The sequence below is a fragment of the Drosophila yakuba genome, chromosome 3L (assembly GCF_016746365.2).
Source record: "Drosophila yakuba strain Tai18E2 chromosome 3L, Prin_Dyak_Tai18E2_2.1, whole genome shotgun sequence".
Classification (NCBI taxonomy): Eukaryota; Metazoa; Arthropoda; class Insecta; order Diptera; family Drosophilidae; genus Drosophila; species Drosophila yakuba.
The window spans coordinates 10,050,900-10,065,078 of NC_052529.2; the positions used below are offsets into that span (position 1 = coordinate 10,050,900).

Below are 14,179 nucleotides of genomic sequence, written 5' to 3' on the forward strand. Positions count from 1 at the left end.
ACATGCATAATAGACGAAGTGCAAATGCCAGGCTAAGCCTGGGATTAGACCAGATGATACCGCTCGCTTGAAGCCTTTCGCTGGGAAAGTAAAAAGGCGATGGTGTGACTAGCCACTCCGGGGTTATCCGCCCGATATCCCTGCTCAAAATAGGATAGGAATTAACCAGAAAAAAAAGAGGGAAAAATATAAAGAAAAGGGTCCGAAAGGAACAGCAGGCGTAGCCAGCGTAGTTGATAAGATTTGGATTTGTCTACAACATTTATTGTCCTCCGATGTTGTTGAGAAATTTTTCTTTTTGGTCTTCCACTTTGTGTGCGGCCAGTAAAATGTGCTTTCTGCACAATTGTCATCATGACCCTCATGCAAAGTGTGCTGTCTCTGTGTATGTGTGTGTGTGTGTATGTGTGGGTGAGCCAGGACACAGTGTCAACAGTGCTGTGTGTAGGTGTTAGTCAAAGCTGTTTTGCATACTTTGCGGCGCTCTGACATTGGCAAATATTTGTCCCTTTTTTCGATTCGTGTTTCCTGCTGGGGCCAGAGCAAGAAAATAAGCGATAAATAAATACAATTTGCTTGGTCTCTTTATTTGCATTTAAGATCGTCCAGATAGAGCACGCAAATGATGGGCCCAATCCAATGGCCACGAACCCAGGCGGCCCACGAAATAAACGATCAAACTACTAAAGAATTATTATGTGCGACGAGACAATTTTTTATGGTCATATCGAAATTTCTTTTAAAGTCCACATAAATTGCGCAAAAAGGGCAAAGGGGAGCAGTATGACCCAAGGATTCCATTCCCTCACTAATTTCCTTTGACATGCGACACAAGTGTGTGTGTGTGTGTGTGGAAGGCTTTGTCTTTGTGCGTTCGCGTTTTGCCGGGAAAAACCCAGATCCAAATCCAACAGGGCGCAAACTTGGAGAGCCGGGAAGGGGGCAAGTCAAGTGGAGCAGCCATGCCGATGACGAGTCCTGTCGCAGGAGGCTTAGACATGCTCTTAATTAATTTGAACTCGCGATGGCTGCATTTGCTTTGTGACAGCCTGCGATGAACCACCGCTTTCCCCCCGCTTATCCAGACATTTTCCGACTTTTTCCAAGTTCTGGGAAAGTAAATAGAACCAAATGTTGAAGCAACTGTTGCCCACCATGAGAGTTGGCCGTCGCTCATTGCTCCAAAATAGAGAAATTGTCTTTTACGTGATTGCATGATTAGCAGCTTAAATTCGAGTTAAAAAAGAACTAGCATTTCCCAAAATAAACTGTTTAAAAATTTTCTTTTAAAATCCTTGAACCATTGTATTGGTGCACATTGAAAACTTGATATGGAAAAGTTTTTATTTTAATTAATAATTAAAAGCGTATTGTTATACTTCTGCAGCTGAATGGGAGCAAAATGTTTTTTGTGATTCCATCAGCGAAAATATCCAATTAGTGTATCTTTGATATGCAAACATATCAAACAAATTGATTGCATTTCAAAAAGTTTTTAAATTATAGCTCCACTTGAATTAATTTTCCGTTCCTGAGCTATTAAAAAAATGGTGTCGAAATTTGTTAGGTTCCCTATTATGGTTGTTACTACATTTACAAAATAATTACAAATCAAAAAAGGGAAATTTGTAGCTGTATTTTTAAATGATATTTTCACAGAGGATTGTGTTACTTTTACCTGGGTATTTGGAATTCCTAGTTAAACCTTAAATGAGAATCAGCTTGCGTTGATTAGACAACTTATCCATCTCACTCCACTCCTTCTACTTCTACTAATTCCCAGTACACTTTTCCTAAATTAACCCAATTTTCCACCTTCTTTCCATCCACTTGGCGTAGTGTTGGGTTAAGTTTGAGTTGACTTGTCTGACGCTTGGTAAGAAAAGACCTAGGACGAGTCGACTTTCAGTCGACGTTCTGCTTGCTCTGCCATAAATGCCAACTTTTGTTGCTTATTTACATATTTAAAACTTGTCGGGTTGGCGTTGAAGGTGCCTTTGTTCTTGGCCTCGTTGCTTTCATAATATTCTTGTGATTTTCACCCGGCTGAAAACCGGGTGTGGGGAGGGGGGAAAGGGGATTTCACCCCTTTTTTTCGGTTGATATGCCATGCAAATCGTATGCAATGTGCAAATTCTGTGTTGCAACAATGTGAACTTCAAGGAAAGTGTTTGACTTTGCCAGCGCCGGCCATATTGTCTTACCTTTGTTCATGTTTTATATTATTACTTTAAACCAGCTATATATTGTTTGCCCCAGAAGTCAGCACATCTGTTCCTTGTGCTCGGTTGGTTAACTTCTTGCTTAACTTGTCCGTATTCATTTGCCCGCTTGCAGTTGAGACTCGACTCGAATCCTTTGGGATCATTGAAGTGCTTTAATGGCTCCATTGTCCACACGGCGTATGAGCAACGGCATTTCCAATTCATTTTTCCGAGGTTCCAATGGCTCGTTCTCCGTGTTCTTCGTCTCCGTTACCATATTCTTGTCGAGATTTAATGCATATGGAGAGTCCTCTTAAATATATGCCAGTTGAAATCGTTCAAAGGTACTGTATACTGTATATATAGATTCGCATGGATGGCATGTGAGTGTCGAAAGGGGAGTGGACAACGCCAATACAGGTGCGCACAATGCTAACGAGTGACATGCAAATGCTTTCAACAACAATTGCAATTCATGCACACCGCGTGTGTGTGTGTGTATATGGGTGTGTGTGTGTTTTTGGGTGCAGCTGTGTGTGGGTGGCGAACGACGGACAGCCGTCTCACGTTTCGTTTCATTTTTGAATGTCGATTTTTCGAGAATACGCTCCTTTTTTAGTGCCTGCGGTTCGCTTTTCTCATAAGCAGGGTATCCAGGACATGCTGGTGTCACATAACATCGTTTCGTCACTATTTTTACAAAAAAAGGATATATATTGCCACAGGACTTAAAGCTCAACGATATTGTATATTCAATGTTTCGAGAAGACTGATTGATAATTGTAACATACTAGCAGTAGGTGAAAATGCATTTATAATTTGCACTTCAAATGCTTAATTTATTATAATATGAAAAATAAAATAATAAATCATAGTAATATTATTTACAATTTTCTATCAAAATTAGGATGTTAAAATCTCAAAACTAACTTTTTGAAATATTCTAGAATATTTCTTTCTACATAACATTTTCCATATACAAAGGTGATATAAATTGCTCAAGCTCTAAGTGAATTTTACACAGCATCAGCCCGTCGAGCAGCCTCACTTGTTTTTCACCATTTGAGCATTTAAAATTCTCAACCATGTGCTCGATGACGATGGCCAAAGATGTCGATGACTCTAAATGCAGCGACGACGGCAAATTTTTGCGGCAGCCTGTTTTTGTTTTCCGAACCGAACAAGAAGACCTCATGACGACCACAACTCTGAAGCTGCTGCTGCAGCTCCTGCTGCTGATGCTGCTTGTTTTTCCCATTTTTGCCACTTTTCCACATTTTCCTAGTGCTTCGGGTGCGGTAACTGCCGTGTGCGATCTCACTCGCTCTCCCACTCACTTATGCATTCGCACAAAATTGCAATTTCCACTAAGATTGATGAAAAACGTTTCCAGAGCCACGCCTCCGATTTTGCGCTGCGCTGCGATGGCGCTCACCTGTTCACCCAGTGTTCCCATTTTTCCCATTTTCCCCAGCCCGCCAAATCATGTCATCAATTGAATTTCAAACGATTATTCTTGCACGTTCACAAATCGCGGCAAAAATATTTGCCACACCAGCCGTGCGTTGTCAGCAATTCCAGATTTCTGGGTGCTGGTTTTGCATTTCATCGATGAATCCCCACAATACGTTTCGATTACGCATTCAAATCAAATTGTTGTCGTGGAGGTCGCACCAGAAGAAAAATGCGCGTGTGAAACGCCTACGGATTCAGTTAACCCATTCCATAGTGGATACTGGGGAAATGTTTCCGGAAAATGCGGGAAAATTAATGTACAAATGCACTCATAGATAAAGGTTTAAAGATAAGCAATATTAGAGGGAAGTAATTGGAGAATTTAATATACAAAAGCATTTAGAACATTTTATGAATACTTAAAACTTTTATAAAAATATAACGAAAAATATCTTAAACATAGCTTTGTGTTATTTTCAAAAGCAAGTTAAGATCAAGAAAGGTCTCTTGCATACATTTATTTACAATTTAAGCACCACGTTTATTTTTCGCAGTGTAAAATGTGCTTAATAATCACCGCAGAGTGCATTCACGGAAAATTCACAATTCGCAGGTAACTCAAAATTCAACATTCGCCGCCGGGCTCTTTCTGAAATTCTTCTGAACCGCTCGCATATTTTACAACTTAATTTAATGCATTTGCAAATGCATATTTTCGGTTGCGGGAGGCTGGGTGGGGGGCGTATACTTTATATATCAACTTAATATTGTATACAAACTGTTCTGCAATTTGCTGATATTAATCTTGCAAATAAATTTCTGAAAGCACTCAAACGTAAAATGCCAGCTTTCCGCATCCACCGACCTCTGCTGCTGCTCAAATATTTAATGAATATTAGTTTTCTTTGCTGGTGCCTACTTCTGCTCTATATAAATTTACAACTTGCCATCGGCTGAATTCTGGATTCTGGACCCTGTTCCTTTTTGGATTTGCCTTTTGCGGTTCTTGTGCTGATATTTATATCTGCATCTGCATTTTAGGTATAAGGTTAACGAGCTGTCTGGAGGCTCAAAACAGCGTGAAATGAGCAGATTTATAGGCTGTGTTTCTGGCATTTAACTGGTGCTCAAATAACATGAACTTAGGAGGTATCTCTGCGGTTTCACTAACCATCCCGTTTTGAATATACCCCTACATGCCACAGAATCCGACTGTAGACTTACAATTGTAAATAATTAGTGTATTCAATTACAACTTCATAACTCAAGTGCATTCGGAGCCGAAGTAGTTGTGTTGGCCACGTTATCCCTTAATTAGTTGCGCTCCACGATTTGGCCATGCATCTTGATTAAGCGGCGATTACACGCGCTGCAAACTGCGGCAGATGACAGCTGTTGGCCATGGCCAAGATGGTGCCGGTGATTCTGGCCCAACTGCACGCAGTATTCGTACATAAACGCACTAATGAAATAACAATGGGAATTTAGACCAGATGGGGTACGATTCTGGCTTAGCATTAAAACCAATTTGAGGCCATAAAAGTTTGCCAGTTAAATAAATCCAATAAAATTCATTTTAGCAGATGTCAAATCACATAAAGAAATTCAGCCAACTAATGGCAAACAAATACAATTTATTTTTGGCCGAAAACAAAGCTAAATTGGATTTAAATTGGAAACACAATGAGGATTAGCTAACGGCAACTCGGTTTATTTCCTGTTTTTGTAAACATTTTTCGTTTATTTTAATGATTTTATATATTTTTATACACCAGTATATTGAATTATTTATTTAAGGATACATTTAGAAATTTGAGATTTTTTTTAAAGTTTTTAATAGGGGAAAACCTTTTAGGATTTTATATATAAGTTTTGTTACTGTGTGTCTAGTTTCCGATTGGGAATGCAATTTGATTCATGCTGATTGAAAAATGTTTAATATTTTATAAATTTTTGACAGCTCAGAGTTGGCAAAATCGGAAACTGACATCCTTTTGCAGCTCGAATAATAATTAATTTATTTGGTTACATGCTAAACATTGATTTGATAATCCTCACTTCTTTGACTTCAAATGGAGCAATCGGCTGTAAAATACAATCTTCTATTTAGTGTTTGCTGACAAGTAAATGCAGCAAAACTTGAACTTTAATATTTACTTGATATTGTTTGACACAGAAACTCGAGTGCAAGGACTTCCGCTGAGCTGCTTAAGTTCCTTTGTTGTCACTATTTGTTAACGAGGACTAAAAGGACCCCTCTGAAAAGTGTCACTAGTTGAGAGCTATAGTCGCTACATTTGCGACAGAAATTTTCATAAAACGTGCAGCTAATTACGTGTAAGTTTCTTTCGCCCCCAATCCAACTAGTCAAAAGCTTCGGGGCCATTTAGTACACTGCGAACTTGGCGAGGGAACTTGGCATTGCCCTATAATACAATTTAATTACTGGAAAAATCACAGCGAAAAGGGAAACTGTGTCGGGGGTGGTGAAAAATGCTCCATGTCAAATGGAGCGGAGCGGCCATAGTGCGTAAATCTCGGTGCCTTAAGTAGCAGCATCTCCTAACCCCAATTGACAATGACATTTTGCCGTCATTAAGGAGTACGTACAGGACGAAGGACATTTCCAGGAACCCGGGTAGCTAGTTGGTTGCTGGTTACTGCCTGTTGGATGTTGGCTCTGTAGCTGTTGACTCGTTGTGTGCGCAATTACAGAAATTAGCTTTCGTTTTTAATTTATTAGCGCCATTGTGCGTGCGCGTAATGGCGACAGGGGACCAGCGACGGGCGACAGACGACATCCTGCCAGCGACAACCTAGCGAACTTCTCCTACCAATCTCCATTATCACACTGCGAGGAATTTGTAGAACTAATTGATATTGCGCTACAAAAAAAAAGTACAATTTTGCCTTACTTACTAGCCTTTGAAAGTCTCTCAAAGCATTAAGAACATCAAATGGTTTGCGTTTCTGGAGAATATTTTTCAAATCACTTCCTTAAAGACTACGTTTAAAACGTTGGAATTTTATTGTTTCTGATAAGATAGCACAATAAGTTTAAGCCAACATAAAATATGTGATGGTCTTAGAACAAATGTGACACAGTAAGCCCAGGTAATTTTAAATCACTTGAAGATGTGTCGAAAGTGGAAAGAAAGCAGGATACAAACCGGAGATTTGAAATGAGATTTCAAACCAACGTTGGTTTTAAAGGCAACGCCAAAAGTTTAGGTGAAAGATAGACTAGAATTCCATTAGAAAATAGTTCAGAGGCACTTTTGATTGAATTTATAAAGTATTAACCAGTAATTTACACCATCGATACCAGAACCAATTACAAATTGTTCTCCGTGCATCGAGTACACTTTGGTAACATTGCCAGTTCGGGGATGGCCTGTCCCGAACCAAACGTATGGCAAGACAAATGCTTCTGGCTGCTGCCGGGGCAAATTAATGTGCATATAACTTACGCCTTTAGTCCAAAGAGTGTCCCGAAGTTGAGGGCGTGGTGGGTGTGGGGCACTGGGAGGCAGAGCCATTAAGGTTGCAGCATTTGTTTGCCTTGGCCGCTCTGAGTTTCATGCATTTTAAAGAGCCACCTCGTCGAACCCTTCCCACACATGGCCAATGAAGTGTGTGCAGGTTTTAAAAATTTCATGATGATTTAACAGGCAACACGGACGTCATCTGTGCGCACATGTACCTATATTATACATATATTTTGTTGAGAAATTGCATGCAAAAAGCCAAAAAGCATAAAAAAAATCCCCTTGAGTTCATGTGTGCCGTTGGACAAGTTTTGGGTAACTATACGGTCCACTGGGCCGCCAATGGACAAGATTTATTTACTCAACAGGCAAATTGCGCATAATTGAAAGAAAATATGTGAGTAAAGCCTAGAGGGGCTGCACCTACACAACAAAATGTGCGGTGTGGAATTGTGCCTTATTTTTATTTTAAAAGTTCAAGCATTAAATATTAATTTTGAACCCTTTTATTTATAGAAGAGAAATATTGAAATATTTATGCGATACCGAAGAGCTTTTAGTTTTGAAATAACTAAAAGGTATTAAATAATAATAATAATAAAGAATTATAATAAAAATAAATGCTATTTTTCCAAGAGTTAGTTGCCTTGCATTAATGAAAGTCGACAGCTTTTATCCACAGTGCCTCTGGGAGTGGTGATGTTTTTGAGTCATTAATTATTTGGCGCGCGGATAATAAACTGTGGCGCGTTGCGCATACGCAGCGTGGTCCAGACGTGTTTAGCGGTCATCGAGGTTGGCCAAGCGTTTGGAGCTGTTGCTGCTGTTGCTCCTGCGGTGGCCGTTAATAAAAAGCTCTCGTGTTTTAAGGTGTCTTTTGAGAACCAGGTCGTTGCCCGCTGTCGGTAGTTTTGGCTTACCTGTGTTTTTCGTGCATGTTGTCCGCAAGCTGCGCATTAGTGTGATTGCATAACATTTGCAAGGGGTAGATGGGTGTTTTTCCAGTTTTCGAAAACATAAAGAGGAGCCTCGTTCTCAGCACGAAAACTGAACTACTGAACAGCCAGAGCAACAAGGCAGCCAAACCAAATCCTTATGTATGTGTATCTGCGCCACGCCAATGCAGCTGCTGTGGATAGTACGTGCTGGATTTCGCCCGGTTTTTTCTTTTACCACATTGCTGCTGCCAGACACCCGCCCACGAACTCCATGCTCCTTTCTCCTTTCTGGTGGCACACAAAAGTTTGCACAACACCACAAATTCTCGCAAATTTCCAGCTGCCGGCTCATAGTCGGTGATAATTTAAGTCGGAAATGTTGAAGGAGATCTCTGCTTTCGCTTCGTCCGCACGTAAACCAAATCCAAATCCAAACGAAGAAAAGTACTCCCCCATCTTCTCAAATACGAACGTAAATTGCAATTACAACAAGTGCAATTGCAATTGCAACAAGGACACGGACACGGACACGGGCACGGGTACAAAATTCGAAATGCGATTCCGAATCCAAATGCGAATGCGAATCCGAACAGTAATCAAAGCCAAGCAAAAATGTGAGAATGCAATTATGGCTGTGAAGAGGCGATGGGCGAAAAACTGGGGCTACCTCTGCCATAAAGTAAATAAAAATACACAATTTCTTGGCACAGTCAGTCGTGTAAGTTTACACACGCACAGCCAACGCAGGCTGACTGCAAACAAGCCGAAAATGAAATCATTGTCAATTCATAAAACTGTGCAAGAATGTTACAAATTGCATTTACATATGCTGCAGCATCCTTTTTTTGGCACACACACTCATACACTGACACACACTGACACACACAGACACACTCACACAGACACGCACGTTCGCCCATTACGACGTCCATTAAGCTTCATTGCGAAAGGCGCCGCTTGACACACATACGAGTATATGTATGTGTATATGTGTGCGGGGTGAAAGTTGGGCGGTCAATGAAGGGGCGTGCCATGCTGTGCAGCAGCAAGTGGCATGGCAGCCCTTCGGGCTAAGCTCCTGGCAGCCATGTCGTTTATTTAAGATGACAGCGCCGGCAGAAGCAGAAGCAAAAGCTGCAGCTCCCCGTTTTGGTCAAGTGTACAAAACATATTGCAGTCACTGTTACAGCCGCCGGTTTATGTCGTAAATATGCGTACTCACTCGTACATAGAACGGATCGGTGGAATATGAATAAGTGAGGCTGGGAAAATGTATTTATACGAAGTCAGGAATACAAATCACCAGTCAGGCCAAAGCCTGTGAGCCCATTCGCTTAATAAATTCGCCAATGCATATTAATTTTTCATTTTTCAGTCACTTTGAACGGCTTTTATTTTCCCAGTTCGTTAGTTTGTTTTTGTAAGATACTTGAACCATTATAATGATCAACTGGCAGCATGCCTGTTTGTGAACTCTGTAATGCATTATCCTGATTTTGCTAATCGCATGTACTTTAGTACTTTTCCTGCTGGACGCTGACCTTGTTTTTGCCGCCTCGAGCGGAATTGACATTTATTAATTGGAAAACAATAATTCGCCTGCCAAAGTGGCAGGACCTTTGCCCCTCGCTGGCTGCATGCCAAGGGGTTCCTGCTCCTTGCTGCAGGATGATTTATTTTCGAGTCAAACCGAGTCGAATCGAGTGGCATGAAGCGATAACACGCTGCACGGGGCATCTGGTGGCTTGGTAATCAGTTATGCAGGCAGCGATTAAAGGCCGTCATCAGCAGGAAGCGCCAAAGTATCCAGCCAGCTGTGCCAGGCTCTCGTCCCATTAAAAGCTGTCAAATTTTAATGTTTTACATGGCAGGCTGAAAGTGGCAGCGGCAACATCATCATCGCCCTCACCATCACCATCCAAACCATCCAACCATCCACATTCACAGCCACATCCACATCCACATCCACTTTTAGGGGCATGGTCATGGCACCTGTCCGTCCCGACACACCAGCAGACATCTCCGTGTCTACCCAGGCGGTAAACATTAAAAGCACATAGTTTTAATGAAGCAGGCAAGCAGCAAGCGGCAAGGATGTGGAGTAGTTGCTGCGTGTCCTTGTACTTGCCGCATGCTTAACGGCTGCCTGGCACACGAGGCGTATGTGGAACGTGGCCCCAACACGCGATAAATTCATTAAAGAACTGCGAGCGGCTATGAAATCTGGCTGCCTAGTCCCGCGGGCCATCTAAAATAATATAGTGCCACAGTGTGAGAAACTGTGCAAAAAAAAAAAAAATGCTAAAATGAGTTGTTTTGAAGTTTAAAATAGAATGACGTGACCAAAAATCATTTCCAGTCGCTGAAGATTTATTTTGGCAAGTTTAACTTAGCTCCAATACAAAGTCGTATAAATATATTCAACTGAGACGAAATAAATAAAATAAAATTTTCAGTTATGATATTTGCTTGAATTTAAAGAAACTACCTAACTCAACTATTATTTAATAAATATAATTTTGCTGTTGGGGAGGTAGGCATTTTGCATGGAAAACTACACCTAAATGTTTTTAGTTCTCTACAAAGAGTTGGGTAAATAATTTAGTCTCTCCCAGTTTTTTCCAGTCTCTAAACATAAGTAATTGTTTTCGGTGCATGCGGATGCATATCGTTTTGGGCAGCGAGCTGTAAGCACCGACCTGCGAAGCGCACACGTTTATAGATTAACACATTTTTACTGCTGAATGTACTAATAAGGCAAACATTTCCACTTTGAGTTGCCCCCATGGGGGACCATGGAGCCCACAGCCGCAGATTCAGGAGCAGTACGGAGCAGTTCTGGTATCAGGAGCAGATTCAGGAGCCAACAGCCAACAGCCTGCAGGAGCTGCTATCGCGCACAGTGGCAAACATGGGAAAGCTCGTACGTGAGCACGTGTGTGTACTTTCGAAATTTATAACACAACGCGGCGCAAGGTGGGCAGACAAAGGGGGGGTGGAAAATTGGTGGAAAGTCAGGTGAAGAAAAATGTGAACGAGCAGCGGGGAAAACAAAGCAAAGCCAAGCGGCAAAAAATGTATTACATTCAGTGAGTCCCGTGCCCGAGTCCTGTGAGAGTCCCAGTTCGTCCAGGCAGCCAGGCAGCCAGCCAGCCAGTTAAATGGCAAGTCCTTTGGGAGGGGAATCCCATGAATACGGCTCATGTTCGCCGTGTTGCTGTGCTGTTGTGATTTCGGGCGGGAAGCCAACGCTTCCTGGGAATGCACACACATGTTACTTGCTCCTGGTTCCAGTCACCCCATACCGATTACTACTCCGGGATTCCGGCTGCAGCGCGTGCCTGGCACTGGCAACTTGGCAGCTGCTGCCCGTCATCGATGGCGACGGACCTGGCCAGCAATCAGATTCCGGGGGAGGAGCAACAAAAGGCACTGTAAATTTAACACATCGAGCAATAAACAAATGGCAATCAAAGAGTGTATCACTATAGCCATATATTTTAATCATTATGGGCATTGTTCATTTTCCAGAGTAAGTTTAACAATCCTTACATCATTTATTTACTCCTTTGAATACATCCCTTGTACACATATATTTTCTTCAGTGCAGTAATCGTCGCCCACTGCAAAAGCCTTGGCTTGACTTGTAATTACCACTGCATTGTGGACTTTTATTTCTTTGTTTGCCAGTCACATTAAGTTTGGCCCGAAACCCCTGGGAGTCTGCTGCACCTGACGTCGATTGAATTACTGTTAAAATATTATCAGACAGGTCCTTGTTTTTTTGTTTTTTTTTTTTCGCCGCTGACTTATCAGCTGGGTAGAAAAAATTGTCTAGTTGGCAAAAGGTAGGAGCACGTTTTCGGGCAAAAGGCTTGCGATTAGCTTGCCGCACACCTGAGCGACCAAGTTAAACCAAGTGGAAAATTAACAAGGGGAATTTTGAAAATGGGTGCACAAAGTCCTGGGCGCTGACTTTTGACCTGTCTGATTCATTTTTAGTTTGAATTCTATTTTTGGTAGCATTTTACTCACTTAATGGAGATATATTTACGGCATACATATATGTAAATACACTGTGCAGCATTCAACTGTAAAAATCAGACTGCAACATTGTTATGGTTATATGGCCACATAATCGTAAGTTATAAAAAAAGTAAATGCCGCCATAAATTATTTAAACTATTCAATTTGCTGCCCGATGATGAGCATGTGCAAATCATTCGCGCTGAAGAAAAAGCCATAAATTGCTTAAATGCTGTCATTTCAATGCAATTCACGCAATAAACAAAACGCACATAAAAATGGCATCATCAACTATACTGATGAGTATTGCGCACAATAAAGCATTCAAAAGTTGTGAAAAGCAGTTTCGGCAAAACTGTATATAAAAAAGAGTGAAAGCCGCTCATCAATGCAATCATGCACGCATAAAAATCCCAATTTAATTCAATCAATTCGTGCCCGTTTCCATTATTTTTTCTTGTACTCGTATTTGCTGTATTTCTTTGAGGTAAAATCCATTCAACGGAATACAAATTGCTGGCAACGAACTTAGGTTGGGAATAACCCAAAAGGGCCGAGGAATGAGAGTCTGAAGCTGAAGCTGAAGGAATGACTCTGTGTGTCGCAGTCGAAATCGTCTGATGAATTTCTTCAATTCAAAACGTGACTGACGCAATGATTGTGCACGTTCTTGCTCGTCCTTCCATCGCTCTATAACTAAGTGCCACTATGTAAGTGAATAACTGTCACTGCACAGATCCCGACACATCCTTCTCCGACTTTGTCCTGATTGCACATCACCAGTGCTGCCAGCTGCAAAGGCTTTCAGTCATTTAGGTATGGCTGCTTATTAAAAAGCTTACTTCTTAGGATTTGCTCATTTATTTTGTTAGAAGCGTGGTAATAAAAAGTACATTTTAATTGCAAGCTTAAGTTTTTCTATTATTATTCAACAATTTTTAAGAATAACATTTTTGGCAACTATCAAAGTATGTTCCACTTGCTGCCTAAGATTAACTTACTCCGTAGATTATATTCTGTTAACATTTTTTTAAGATAGAGTAAAATTATACTGGACTACAATATACTTTTCATGTATTTAGGCATGTATTTTGGCAAATCCTTAGATTTTCTAAACAACCCCATATGCCAGCACTAGCCGCTGTGTATACATGATGAAGATGATCTGATGGACAGACATGAGGGTCCAAAGAGGAGGAGACATGGCTAAGCATGCCATAGTTGGCACTTTTAAGTCATTTGCTACGTTTTAACTCAATTCCAAATGCGACCATCAACCAAAGGGCCACTCAATCAAACTCGTAGCTGCGAATGGAACTTTGCAGCGAAACGCGTACGGCAAACAAGTTTTGGGGGTTGTCCCCTATTTGGCCACCTCCTCTAAGCCACATGCATATGGAATGGCCAGCACGATTGGCATAGGAAAAAAACACTAGAGGAGAGGACAAAAACTCCGAATGGGCCAGTTCTTAAAGCTTCAAGCCCCGCAGCGATGGCAGCACGTATTGCGGATCTGCCATCGAATTCGTGATGGCCGAAAGTGAAGCTTGCGGAGCTGAGCCCAAAGACCAGAAAAGCGACATTTTGGCCATGTTTTTTTTTTTTGTTTTTTGGGTTTTCTCGCTCTTCGTACATTTTTTACACCCACTGCAAAACGCAGCTTTGGAGCTCGACTTTACGTACATAGCACATTGATAGGCAAACTCGTGTGTGTGCTAGACTGCCATTTGGCCGGATTGTGAATTATTTAAAAATGATTTATTATATGTTTGTTTGCACTTTGCCATGTGGTTTTCCTACAGCAGCAGCAGCAGCAGCAGCAGCTGTTTCGGCTTACAGTGGCATAAAGTGGTAGAAAAGGCACATAGAACTGGAAGGATAAGCCTAAGCCGAGTCGAGGGTCCTTCAGATCTATACAGTTCCACTGTGCTGCTAAATATTTCAATGGATGGAACAATAAAAGAACCAACAATGCCCAGGCTGAGTCAAAATCTATTGTGTTTTCATTTGAATTTAATATTTCATTGCAGCAGCCGGCTCAACAATTGCAATCGAGTTTGCCTTTTGC

At 41.3% G+C, this 14,179-nt stretch overlaps 1 protein-coding gene and 1 long non-coding RNA gene across 3 annotated transcripts in view; one reads left to right on the forward strand and one right to left on the reverse strand.

Moving 5' to 3' along the window:
* The window catches only part of LOC6533566 (fibroblast growth factor receptor-like 1), a 96,798-nt gene that overhangs the window by 39,257 nt on the left and 43,362 nt on the right, over nucleotides 1-14,179 (forward strand). The gene's annotated exons all lie outside the window — the stretch shown is intronic.
* LOC120321548 lies at nucleotides 5,823-6,807 on the reverse strand. The gene is made up of 3 exons (XR_005561209.1): nucleotides 6,575-6,807; nucleotides 6,270-6,510; nucleotides 5,823-6,085 (listed from the first exon to the last, which is right to left on the reverse strand). It is a non-coding gene; the product is annotated as an uncharacterized LOC120321548 (long non-coding RNA).